The sequence below is a fragment of the Argopecten irradians genome, chromosome 14, assembly GCF_041381155.1.
Source record: "Argopecten irradians isolate NY chromosome 14, Ai_NY, whole genome shotgun sequence".
Classification (NCBI taxonomy): Eukaryota; Metazoa; Mollusca; class Bivalvia; order Pectinida; family Pectinidae; genus Argopecten; species Argopecten irradians.
The window spans coordinates 35,114,558-35,129,323 of record NC_091147.1 but is presented as its reverse complement, the minus strand read 5'-3'; the positions used below and the strand labels follow the sequence as shown (position 1 = coordinate 35,129,323).

At 35.0% G+C, this 14,766-nt stretch overlaps 1 long non-coding RNA gene across 1 annotated transcript in view; it reads left to right on the top strand.

Annotated features, from left to right (window-relative positions):
- LOC138308223 (uncharacterized) overlaps window positions 1-14,766 on the top strand; it is a 105,729-nt gene that overhangs the window by 45,048 nt on the left and 45,915 nt on the right. The window lies entirely within an intron of this gene.

Here is a 14,766-nt window from a genome sequence, read left to right as displayed (position 1 = left end):
AACACTATTCAGAACTTGTGAAAATGATGACTGTCTAATCACACAGAGCGACAATGCAGCCCTAACACCACATAGCAACAATCACTGCAAGATTCCAGCGATATCTGTTTAAAGATTAATAAAAAGACCCATTCAATGTTAACACCAAGGTTTTGCAGTTACGATTGTCTGAAAATTATTCAAATTCGCAAAATTAAGAAGTTTTATTAAGAAATGAGCATTTATCTGTATCTCGATCGAACCGGCTTGTGTCATATAAAGCGCTATTTTTTGTTTCTAATCTGAACGTTGAAAACTGACATTAAAAATTTATAGCTAAACTTTCACTCCATAAAAGTCTCTTCAAACAGATATAATGTAACGTCTATAAAGACTAATTGAAATCAATAATACTGATCAAATGCTGAATTTATAGCCTCGGGCGAAGGGTGTGTGGTTGTTTTACCACCAGAAGTGTTATAGATGTGTCGGATACAACGCTATGCTCTTCTCAAATTTAACACAATTGAGGAAGGAAGACTTGGGTGAGCTATGCATGATATTTTGACGGCAGTATGTTTCAGTAAGATTTGACGGCAGTATGTTTCGGTAATATTTGACGGCAGTATGTTTCAGTAAGATTTGACGGCAGTATGTTTCAGTAAGATTTGATGGCAGTATGTTTCAGTAAGATTTGATGGCAGTATGTTTCAGTAATATAGCACTATAAAGTCAGTATTTTGTGACTGAGACCTATTTCCTGTGAATATCGTCTGCTGTATGCTTCAGTGGAAGATCACTGCAATTAAAAGATTACTGTAGTACTGTGTAGTTATTAAATTTCGCGGATGCACAATTTCGCGGTTTACTGTTTGAAAAGTATTTGCGAGTGTTTAATATTCGCTAATCATCTTTGTAGCCTTTGGAAGCGTCATTCATACGACAGACAATAATATAGTTAAACATAATTTTTGTAGACTTCGCGAATTTAGATGAATTCTTGAATCTTGCAAAATTAAAGCCCAACGAATATTGATAATTTACAGTATAACACTATAATGATAGTATTACTTGACTGAGAAAATTGTCTTTGGGATCTGAATTTTGGGAGGAGAGAGAGGCTGTAAATGTACTTTCAGTGAGGAGCTCATTCGATAATCGGATGTCAATGGGAATGATCTATTCATTACAAAAGTCTGGCAAGAAATACCTCAGTATTTTAATGTTATATGACATGAGAATAGAACGAATGTGTTGCACATTTATTGCAGCCGTCGGATGAAAATTAATTATCTTAATTATCGGTTTTGAGAAATCCTACAAATTCATCCGTGGTCTTGGTATCAAACCGTTAATCTAGTGTATTACGAGGTGACCACCCACCCGTTCGGTCCACGATTTTAATGCGATAATTTCTCTTTGCCAAATATTATGACGCGCGGCTGACAATACGTATAGAAGCGTTAATTTACAGCCTTTGTAAAACTGACATATAACCATTTACCCCTAATTACTCGAGAAGACTTGCTATTCAGGGAGAATGGACATGTTCACAAAGAACGCTCAATAGGTCGTATCTACTTACCGGAGCCGGCATCTGGGTCGCCTATTGTATAAAATGTTCTCATCCATTAAAATTCCGGAAAATAATAAAATCAATAATCGAAATAAGCTTGTCTTTCATACATATAAAATGAAATCTAATATTTTGTTTTGTCGACTCATACGAATGAGGGCATGCTGAGTGCAGAAAATGTAAGGTTTTACTTCGGGTAGATGACCATGTTTTTGAAAGATGACAGTATTTTACGCAAATAAATACACAATATTTTACAATTGAAAAAAAAGACCATTGCAAATTAATTCGGTATCCGATGCAAAGAAGGTTAGCGAATATATCAATTTCGATTATTAACAATGTAACTAGCACTCGAAGAATCCAACAAAGTTGAACAGTATGCTAAATAAACTAGTACTCGGTGAACCAAAAAAGGTTGAACGCAACTACCTCCAGGTGTCTGCTTTGATGAAACTATAAAAGTTTCGTTCCTTAACGTCGAAAATGTACTCACAAAGGTTGAACAAGGGTAATGCCCGAACTAATGGTTTTAAAACGAACATTTATTGAAAATAATGTAATGTTTTATCTGCCATGGCTTCTATTTATGTCCGTTGTCACTAATTAATACAATATTTCGGATTTGTTTCACAATTAAAAGACACCGCTGTATAAGTGACACTCCAACTCTACACATTTATTAGTAGAATGTGTGATGTAAATAATAAATAGACGTAATTTGGCTTTTTTCTAACCACTTTTCTCAATTTCCTATTTTCTCGATCTATTAGTCAAGCGTATCATAATGTATAAATAAACAATGCAAGATAGGTCATAAGAATAGTTGATACATCGTAAACTGCTTGTGTGACGTCACGTTCCAGTTTAACGTGGAATATAGATTGGCAAAATCAATAAAGATTTTATATATTCTACCAATAAAATTGAAAATGAAAATACACGTCAATTTAACAATATTGGAAACTTAATATCTGATTGGATGGAAGGATCATAAATGAATAAAATTCTAAATGAATGAATGATCTTTTCCATGTTTACGGAGATCTTATGACGTATGAATTCGTTATTAAGTCAATATTTAGTTCCTACAACTCATAATGTATACAGGTCATGTCTTAATTAAGTGTCATTTCGTACAGTAATTAATCACATTAATTAACCATGATATTTGTACTTTAATTCCAAATAACATAACACGACTTCACACTTACGACAAAGAAATGTGTATTTCAATAATTGAAATTCCAATTTCTAGCTGTCTCCTTTCCTTGTAATTTGATATCTCATCATTAGGTGAAAGGATATCATAGTTCATAGTTTGTTAAGGAAAGGTATAATTAATATTATGCAAACTCCATTTAAACAAATAATGTAAATGATGCGCGTTATTGCGTTTTTATTCCAGAAAAAAAATTACATGAAATTTCGACATGCAGTTAAACAATATAATGTGATGTTATGTGTGATATTTTTAATAAAACGTAAGAATGAAATCACAAATACCGTTGTAATGGACAAAATCTATGATAATCTCTTTAACATCTTTTCGGTGGTTTCTTATCAAATATTTCCTTACATACATTACTTTGAAAGTAATACATTTATACTTGTATGAACATTATAATGTGCTCTTAAATTCCAAAACCACTCATTTAGATTTATATATCTAACAGTAATAATAAAGATAGTAGATACATTTCTTCATTATCTTTGAGTTCAAATGCACTAGATAACATGTATTGTCTTAGAGGCGTTCTCGCGAAAGTAATATTTGTACCGCCAAAGAAATTCTCTGAAATTATCATTACACAGTTAAGATATGTAAACCTGCTGAAAGCATTCTAACTGTACTTTGTAGTCACTGCAGGCTATAGCAATCGACATTAATACGTTCACACCTGTCTGAGAATCAGTAATTAGGTATTATAGTTATATTAGAATTACATGCGCACCTTTAGAAGGTATACCGTTAGTTCTACAGGATACTGATACCATCAACCACGAGACATACCTATATAGATACAAACAATTATTGGGGTTTGATTGTATAAGCTGTCACACCCGTCAGGTAAACATCAAAGACAGTATCTAGGGTACCATCTTCCCTAATAAGATTTTATTAGCATTATACCTACGACTATCAAGTCTATCGCTTCACGGTCCACTGCGTCGCCAATCGTAACTCTTCGGGCGATTTCAACAGGTTGGATGAACACTATCTGACGCGTTCCGAATTAAGACGTTTGGAAATGCTCCAGGTTTTGGGCTAAATTGGATTGTTTTTACCTCCGGACAAACATGAGTTGCGCAATTGATATGCGATGAGACCATTGTACGAATGTCAGCCTGTACCAACTTTGTTTTGATCGGTAAACAGACACTTAAGAAGAATTGGACAAGATTAAAAACTAAGCTTACGATGAATTCACGTTCAGGGTTTATAATATAATTATAAAACAATTGCTGAATAATTAGATATTTCTTTTAAGAAGAATTATTATTGGTTTAAAAATTATCATCTCATGACGTAAAATTGCCATTTGTAACTCCGTTTTTAATTGGTTGAAACAAAGGCGCGATGATTTGATAGAAAAGAAAGAGTCCTCGTGAAATTTGTAATTTCACATGCTTAGATTGCTTTTGTTTTTTATTGCGTATACAACTGGTCTTCTCGAACTTACCAGCCCAACATTTGCAGCAATCTTCCGAATTCATTGTTATTTCTTTCCGAAGATTGCCGAAAATTACTCGGAGATGTTGCGATTGGTTGTTTGATTGTTTGACTCATAAACGTCCTATTAATAGCTATGGTCATGTAAGGACGGCCTCCCATGTATGCGGTGTGTTGCGTGTTTATTGTGCAAGGTGCCTTTTTTAGGAGACTGCGGTATATTCATGTTGTTTCTTCTTGTATAGTGGAACTGTTGCCCTTTTGTAGTGCTATATCACTGAAGCATGCCGCCGAAGACACCAAACAACACACCCCACCCGGTCACATTATACTGACAACGGACAAACCAGTCGTCCCACTCCCTGTATGCTGAGCGCTAAGCAGGAGCAGAAACTACCACTTTTATAGACTTTGGTGTGTCTCGGCCAGGGGACAGAATCCAGAGCCTTCCTCACAGGGGCGAACGCTCAACTCAAAGCCAAAAGTGAGGCGGTGTCAAGGGAGGCATTAGGAAAGATAAAGTTAGTTAAGAAGAAGAGAAAAGATCAGATCAAATATTTAGTCGCCTTTTACGATCATGCAATTGGGGCAGCAGGTACAGTTCTTACACCCTAACTGTAGGGCCATGTTACGATTGAAGACCTTATGTCTACCTACTAAGATATACTCCTGAAAGTTATTGTTGGTATTCAAGCTATATTTGACATAACTTGGCGAAATCGGCATGTTATTTTTCCTTCAGTAATCTTTTGAAATCCTTAGAGTTTAATGAATAAAACTGTGAAAAATCATTCTAAAGCATAGACAAATATGTGTTATGCCCTTTAAACATAAGTTACAATGCAGCATGTCTTTGTTTTATGCTTTTAGATGAAACCATATCCACAAAAATCACTTTATAATTTCTGAAAACACTGCAAAAATGTGAAATGAAAGAATAGACCACAACTTGTGATTCATGATCTGAATGTATGTACTTATATCACTGCACTGTATGCGTAAAATATAGTGATGTTTGGCAGTAATGCCAAAATTCATTTTGAGCTCTCATTTGTCTGTGTAAAATAAAAACCTATGCGTTGTAAGTATTGAAATTCTCAAACTGTCGGCTATTTTTAGTGGTGAATAACATATTTAAAACTCTTATTCGTCGGTTTGAAACTTATAACACATATAACTTTAAACTAAAGGTATTTAAACGATAATTTTCTACTCTCTGGCCGTACCACCTGTTACGTCCATTTCAAACATGTCGCTTTAAACTGCACGTATAATGTGTAAATTTAATGAGTTATATCATATGTCCTCTAATTGAGGTTCATGGTCACGTGATGGGTTGACCATCACCCCCACGTGACTCCACACCCGGTGTCGATTTCCATGCAGACGGGTAGATCTGTCTGGGTTGTGAGTACTGTCGCCAGCTTGATGAGTACAGGTATCATCAGTAAACCTCCATTCGGGATCGATTTCAAATTAAAACAAAATTACGCGGAACAGCAGAAAGATCTATTACTTGCTACCTTGGATTAGGTTGTGTCTGATACTCAGCGCTTCTAACTAATTCACCCCCGTAATTGCGCAATGATCTATTCCCGTATTTGATTTAGAAGAGTTTAAATATGTCTCCCGGGGTATATGAAATAGCTGGGGCAAATTTCCCTATATGTCAATAGGTGCTGGAATGGGAGCAATTCAATGAAGCGTGTCTAGAAGCTGATTAGAGAACCGAAGAGTGCGATAGCGATGCGGCTCATCGACTTCATAACAACTGTTTTCTATGTAGATCAATTATGTTGTAGTAATCAAAAGATCCATCAGCATTTACAGAGAGTCTGGTTGTACCATACAGATATTTATTGTTCGTAATAGCTTCTCCTCAACCTATATCCCATTGGCCTCAAGTCCATAGAAACAATATATGAAACCTTAAGAGGAGTGTAGGTCTTGACGAAAGGGCTTATCAAAGACACCTTGAGTCTATGCAAACATAGGAAATCGACAAAGTTCTTTAACAATATGTTCAAAGATAAAATATTCTTTTTGTATATAAGATTTCATGTAATGCAGTATCATTTGTTTATAAGTTTATCATTTTGATTGTTTCGAAAGAAAATAAAAATAAAAACAAAAAGTAAACCTGATAATTCTTCGTTCCCGGTTCATTAGCTAAAATTCTAATTAATGTATTGTTATGTCATTCGGAAAAGTCGAGATACGAGTAATTGCATCATAGCCATTTAACGAATAGCTGAGTTAAACAGCTAGTTAATTGGTGAGAAAAATTGCAAATATATTAGCTGACTTTTACTGTAGGGATCAGATACGAAATAAACAATTCGGTTTTACATGATTCTGGACTCAAGTCTTTCATCGGTAACTGTCAAAATACCCGGGTACAGGTATACTTGCATGTTTCGTCTAAACGAGAAACGCACGCAGATCGTATCTCATAAATCACGGGACGAATTTAGAATTTAAATCAGGCTGCAATCCTCAGAAAGGTATAAAATGTTAAACACCCAAGTTAGCATTTTAAAGATTGCTCTGTGAATTATACTACTGGAAAACTAGGTCCCCTAAGTTAATGGGTTTTTTTATTTTCAGATCAGCGGTATTCCTTTTCTAAAGTAGATAAACATACATAGACGTTACTTATATCAGTTTCTTTAGTATTACGTTAACCATGTCGTATGTCTTAATATCATCGAGGATGACACAAGAAGGTTCCTAGTGCTGGCGATTCAAGAAATTCGGAGTTCCCGGACAAAAACATATCTGGTTCATGCCAGAACACTGCAATTTGCCCTCAAAAGAACTGAGAACAGCGGATGGGAGTATAGCGATGTTACATCAAACATTCTATCCACTTTTCTGCCCAGCGCTGAACAGACGGTGATAAAATGTTCGACAGCATTCTTTAAAGTCTTTAGCCATATAACGTCTATTTACCCCTAAAATCATATTAACAGTCTGGATCATTTAAGGGTGTGCAAGGTTGTGGTGTCTGAGAACAACCTGAACATCCGGATGAAAACTATCGATATACGCTTGGAATCCTTGCTGGTAACCCAAAAAAGAATTCGAACCGTTGAAAACACTCGGCCACCGCGGCCCCTTTGGGCTCTATGAAAAAGTTCATAACACGTATACAAATAGATGTCCTTTTAGTATGAACATTTATAAGGATATATATTTGAAATATAAACAGGTATTTTTATCACACACACACACCTGAATGTCTTGGTACCTGATACTCCTAACGACTTCCCCCATCCATCACTAGACTGGGGCATACGGTCATTACTCCGTACTACACAAGCCTCCCATCATCCTAATACACCTGGTCTAAAATCGTCAGATGTATATCTGAAATACTCAGAACAGATATATATGATTCTGCATAGCATTGCTATGAAATGTATTTAAAGATAATAGAAACACCCCATTACTTTAATATACCTGGATCCGATTTCTCGAAACAAACGAAATTAAAAAAACAAACCCAAATCAAAATTGTTTTACCTGCGTTTCATAAGGAGAAAAACATGTTTTTACTTACTATTTTGTCGTGGTCGTTTGACCATCATCTTTATTTTAAAACTGAATGTATCGTTCAGAACGTGATTTTTGAGCAGTGTAATTATCGGAGCGATAGACTGTTAAATGGTAACTAAAAACGACTGAATTAATAGTTTGTTTTATGACAGGTAACGGTGATGATGTACAGTCAACTCGACTGCTGACGAGTGTCGAGGGACCACTGAATTATAAATGTTCACCGATTCTTCAATATTTTAGACGATATTATAGTCACCTATACATGTGTAATCCAAGCCCGACAAGATACTAAAGTTACGAACATCTCATAGTTGTGGACAATGATGACACGACCTGAAAACGGCCAACACCATTGCATTCTTCTTTGTTGCAAGACAGCTCCACCCTTCCCAAGGAAAAACAAATAAATAAATAAAATAAATGAATAAATGTATTTCATCGCTAAGGAGGGAAGCAAGTAAGTACTGTCATACGTATTTGCTACTTTTGGTATGGGATTGATTTTGGTATTCATGGCAGTGCTCACGAAACATCCATAGGTACATTTGTCGTGTTTTAGGGCTTTCAAATAATTCCTGCTGGAAGACTTCTTACAAAATAATGCATAAAACACAATTCGTTGATATCTAAATTTGAAAATTTCTGAACATTGAAAATTTATGTTATATGGTATGATGGGAATTCTCGGGGAACAATTTTACAGCCGGCACTGTGGTGTTGTCGTGAATTGTCTACTCTGTTAGTATCAGAGTGTCACATAAAATGTATATATTTACTCCTATCCTAGGAACTACTATCTGATTGCTAAGAAAGAGAGGTAAATATCAACTAAGGGTACCTTAACTTTGCATCGCGTGATTTCAACGTTTATATGCTAAGTGTGCAGACTAATAAGTCTACATAATTACGCAATTATCTTTGCGCTGCCCCACTGGTCTTGGATCTTGTAAGGTCGTTTATCATAATTTGCGTTCGTAATCTGAAATTTGAGAAATGGATGCATGATTCACAGAAAATGTATTTATCTACAAGTCCAGGTTGTTCAGTGTTTAGGTGTACTGCTAAAATATCTAAATCTCACCCAGGCTGTATTTAACTGTTTAACAACCAGGAATTGTTTTGATACAGATAACGCCTGAATCTTTTGTTTTTAGACGTATAACTGTGCTCATTGATTTGCTCGTTCGCCAGTTTATGACATTTTAAGATGATTTACGGTGAACTGACAGCACGTTTAAAACATTCCTCTCAATCGAATCTAAAGATATTCGACACCAACTGCAAACAGCTCTCACGTTAGAAAACAATCGGACCGATCATAGCTTTTTCAAAATGGCGACATCCGGTGATAAGGGTTGCATGTAATTATGGACGCCTGTCCTTCGAACGCAATGAGACGGAACGAAACAAATCGCAAATTCTTGATACCTGTCCTCCTGCCTGTAAATGGCGTGCTCACATGATTGTTTTAGTCAGAAATGAGTTCAAATGTGTGATACAAGTATAAATATATAAAAATCCTGCTTGTTCACTTTTGAAATATTCTCTAAGTGCAATTTCATTTATTTATGACACAACTTCAAAAGTGCATTAACTAAGTTACTCGCGTGGAAGACTGCGCACCAAATGGCCTTTTTTTCTTAAATAGGTTTTAAATTTACTCTTGTGAGCTTTTAAGATGTTAATGTCACGCTTCGTAGATCTAAGAATACTGTATAATATTTAATACATTGAAAGTATGTCAAACCAACAACCCTCTTCAACGCCTTTTCACAAAGGGAATAAACTTTATATACATTTTCTTCAAAAGGGTTTCAATATCGTGATGGTATCTTCTTTTGTACTGACCATAATGTGGAATTATCTCCGTATTTCAATCACCTTAATAAGGTTTCCAACAATTGCAATTTGAATGCATAACTGTTCTGTATTTAATACACATAACAATAGCAAACAAGCGATACGTTATGTCTGAATTTAAACAAGATGTCCGCCAGACTAAAACAGAATACACATTCAAGAACGTCTATTCATTTCATTCATGCTGTGTTTCTTTCAATAAAACTTTAACTTTGTTCGGGGTTTTGAATTTGAACATTGAACAGACGATCAACTCAAAAGGCAATTGTGACTGGGATTCATATAAAAGATATAAAGCACTATAATTCTGGTTGGCTATTTTATATAATTAAGAGCTTGGTAGGATTAACACATAGAGGTTCAACACTGCCAGGTAAGCCACAAATACATTAAAAAATATTTTAAAAATTATTTATTTTATAGACTTTAAATAGTTTTTGCTAAATGTCTTGTGGATAGTTGTTTACTAATATTAGCACAAATCAAAACAAGACGTGCTCATTATATGGACATGTTTTTTTGTTTTTTTTGTTTTTTTTTTGTAAACGGATGCTATTTTTCTGCATATATTCGTATGTGGGAGGTGTTGGATAAAATGTTTTAGAAAATATTTTCATATTACATAATTTCAAGAAAGCAGTTTGTAGAATAAAAACAAGATCAGATTATGTTTCGGACTATTTATTTTTACTTCGTCATATGTTTAATTGTGAGTTAAGAGTATTTTAAGCTATTGCTATTATAATATATCCTTTTGGTTCTGAGATTGGTTGACATCACTGAAATCAGATAACATTTTATCGTGTGTCATTTCTTGCCATTGAATCTGAAAACAGATTTAATTGTAAACAAGAGCTAAATATAATTTCACTGAAAAGAAGAGTTGTTATATATTTTAGTTAAAGGTTGGTGAAACTGACTCATTAAAATACATTTCTGGAGTGATTATGATGACGTAAAATTAAATACGATGACGTCATCATTTGTTGTGTAACACGTGAAACTTGTCACAGACCACACAAGGAACAAAGATATTTTTCTTATATCCAAGAGGTCTTTATACACCGGTCATACTCTAGGACAATATTGGTTATAAAGGACCCCAAGGTATTGGTGTTATTAGGCAGGTATTCTTTATACATATGCATATATGTATGTGTGTGAAATCTCCAACCCATTACACTAATTATCCAGGACAATCTACTAAACAATGTTTCCATAAACATTGATGATATAATCAGTGTCATGTTGTCCATACAGCACGAGATGTAATTCCTACCTGAACTCAGTGCACACCGGAAATGAAAAATTGTTTTGGAGAACGATTACGTCATTTTAGTTTATGAGTAACTAAAAAACTATTTCTCATTTTTTTCTAATTTTAGTAACTTCTCTTCACATTACTCATATCATTAACTGTATCATTCAAATGTACCTAATGTACAGGTATAACACCTTTACATTATGGCAGTGCGTCACGAAAGATGGGGTTTCCATGGCAACCTTTTCGTTACCTTGTCAATATCATGCAGGTCAGCACGCAAGGTTGTTCATGTACTTTTGGGCCTGGTCCTTAGATCCTACTGATAGACGTGAATGACAGTTTGCATGTTTAAAACAAATCATTATTTCCTTGGTTTAAAACTACAGCCATATTACTTACATGCCATGGACCCCTCGTTAACAATTATTGAAACTTGTGTCAAGGAAAATGTTAAAGCGATCCGGGCCTAACAATGTCATTGGTTTAAACATATTTTACAATATGCTTATAATGAACCTCATTTGCATATTTTGACAATACATTTGTTCTTTTGAGAGCACGAGTTAACAATCCCATTGTACGCGATTTTATTTGTTCTGTTTGTTTTTTGTTGATTTTTCTTTAGTTGTATCATGTAGTTATTTCGTGATATTCCTTAGTACTATTTTTAATTTCAACGCCATAGATTCATAAAAAATAATTCCTGACAAGCAATTCTGTTATATGTGTTCTAAATATCCCTTTATTGAATTATTTGATTAAAATCTGTATGATAACTCCCATAAAGTTCTTAATGTCTGCAATGGACTGTTAGTGTTATTTTTCTAAGATGAATTGACAACAATATACCTCAGCCTCCATTGATTCACTTGTATATAGACAGTCAAAAATCAGTCTACTCTTTCTAAGATAGTCAGTTTGTTACTGAAATGAAGGTTTTTCTTTTTTTTTTCTTTGTGATTTTTTTTCTTTCTCACACTAAATCTGGCCTCGTTCTGCTTAGAAGAAAGTCATGCAGTTTGTTACTCAAATGATGTTTGTCTAAAAACCTAGATATTTTTTTCATTTCCGTACTAAATCTAGGTTTGTTCTGATTCTCAGTTTGCTTCTGAAATGATGTTTGTTTAAAACCTTACATATTTGTTTCCCATTTGGGGATTTTTTTTTCATTCTCGTACTGAATCTGGGTTCGTTCCGCTTCTTTGCGCAGTTCGACATATAGCAGACTGTCATCTGAAGCCGTGGACCATTAGACACTGAAATCTATCAGCACGCGATAAGTTGGCCTACCTGGCCGATAATTCGGCCGGTGGGTGGCACCAATCCTCCCGTGTCCGGTTTATAGACAGTCCTGGCACATATTCCCGCCATTCTCAGACAGGTTAAATTGATTTATGGTTCGATATTTATGTACTCTAGAAATGTGTATTAAAAACCACGACTGAACCCGACAGTTTGTTTCTGTATACGAATACATATGTACATGTATATCAATATATACAATGTATTGTTGAAGGAAGACAAACAAAGGACAAAAAAAAGAAAACTTGTTATCACAATACAATATTTTAAGTAATTTAGATCAACTATCAATTCGATATATAAAGAGAACTTGATGTATTGAAAGACTACTCAGTTTGAAAATAAAGACCTTCCATAAGCTTTCATTACTCCTTTAATTCTCCTATGAAGACGTCTTAATACGTTGAAGGAACATTTAAAGCATTTGGCAAATAAAAGCAAACAAATATTCTACAAATAACAAACAATTTCGGCCTAGGTTTGTATTTTTATCACAACCCAGACGTCTTTTTTAATTTTGAAGAAAACACTTTATATTTAACGAAAATGTCAAAAGCAATAGAATTTCTCATCAGGTCCGTCATGGCCTAATATCTTACCAAACGGTCAGAAAACTTTTTTGATTTTTCTTATCTTCTGGCAATAAAAATAAAACGATATTTTTCTCACAAAATTAACACAAGTAAGATATAGGACTGTCTCATTACGTTAATTCGTCCCCTAAACATTGTGTGACCCGAGGGGCCTAACCCTACCCCTCTCCGAGTTAATGACACCATGAATACGATATGTTATCGTTAGCTGGGTATCTGACCTGTTTCGCTCCTTGTGTTGAGTCTTGCATGTTTTGCTACGGAATAAGTGTTCCAATCTCTGCTCCTGATTTTATCAACGACTTCAATATCCTCCTACAGTAACTAGTGGGTAGTCTTGGTCCCCTGCCTGACGGTTTCTCACGGTGTTCAGTGTCGCCAAGGGGACGTAGCGTACGGATTTATTTACCTCCAGCGTACATTCCTCTGAAGTACTCGAAATTGGTGATCAGTAGCGCCTAAAATCAAGCCTTGTCATGTGTTTAATTCAACACAAAAACTATATAAATTCAACCCAAAAACTATATAAATTATGTTCCTTAAACTAAAAGAAGAAAAATCTTCAATTAAACCATAATCTTTATAGTTTTAACTTCATGAACGGACGAAACATATGCATATACACTCATATATCGATTATATAAATGGACTCATAGATGCATGTCATTAACCCTCTTGACCAGAGCTCTTGGCACGTTCACAGAAACATAGCTTCGATATTTTGAGGTTCAAGGTGTAGACAAACTTCGAGACATCGAGACTTCTAATTATTTGGAATGTACTGTTTACTTTTTACTATGAACACAAGTAGCTGTTACATTTCCCATCTAGCACACCCTTACTGAATTCACTGCCCCCCCCCCCCTACCCACCAAAAAAATGCAAACAAACAAAACAAAAAAAAACTCTCTGCTTGAGTTGACTCTCCACCCAGACAGAGTACCTGTGTCCTACCTCTTCGACTAACCCTCACCCTAGACCACCCTTACCACCACCGCAACCACCACCACCAGCGAGCTGCCGGTTTGTCACCGGAAGTAATAATGAGGTAATGACTTGACTTATACCCTATGTCATTTAGACCTGCATTTCTTTTGTTTGTGATCAATGGAATGGATCTCCAACCACTGGCACAAATCACACATGTTTAATAATGGATTCAGTCCACCATTGGTATTTCACTAAAATTTATGACCATGTCTTCACACTTCACACTTACTTGAAATTCTTATAGGAAACCATATAAACAAAAACGAGATATGACTATGACCTCTGTTTGTGAAGCCGTTAGAAGTTCATATATTTTATTTCTCTTTTTTTGCGCTGAAAAAAGAGTCAATCGATCGACGACCAATGGTTAAAAAAATAACTTTTTATCGTTGGTAATGTCCGTGGGGGAGGGTGTTACCTAGATGCCACAATTTGCAGCTGTTGCGTTTGCTTGACGGAACAATTTATTGATAGTACCAGTTAAAGTAAACCTGATGGGTTAATGTTTGATATTTTACACACTCCACCTTCAGACAGCCACATTCGACTTTCCTTGAAATACCAACCGTATTGGATCCTCTGCTGATTTTATTTTTATTTCTCTATTAAAGGCCTTGTTTATTATTTTCAGGCGTTTTGTGACATTTTGTATTGAAAATGTTTCTGATTTGATCTTGAACTTCGTCAATGAAATAGATCACCACAACAATCTGTTTCCACTTAGTGTCAATCGAATTCAAAGTTAAAGATATTCCCTTTATATTACGTACTTTGAAAAACTTTTCCGTCACAAGGACAATTAACAATTCAATAATGGTCACAAATGTTTAAAAGGTGTTTGCTGAAAAAAAAACTTTATATCTGTAGGCATGTATGGATTGGCTAGAATTTAATTTATTTTTTTGAACGGATGTCGTCTATGAAGCATCCATAAAGCGCTCATCCTGTCGGGACATCTGGTCTAGAT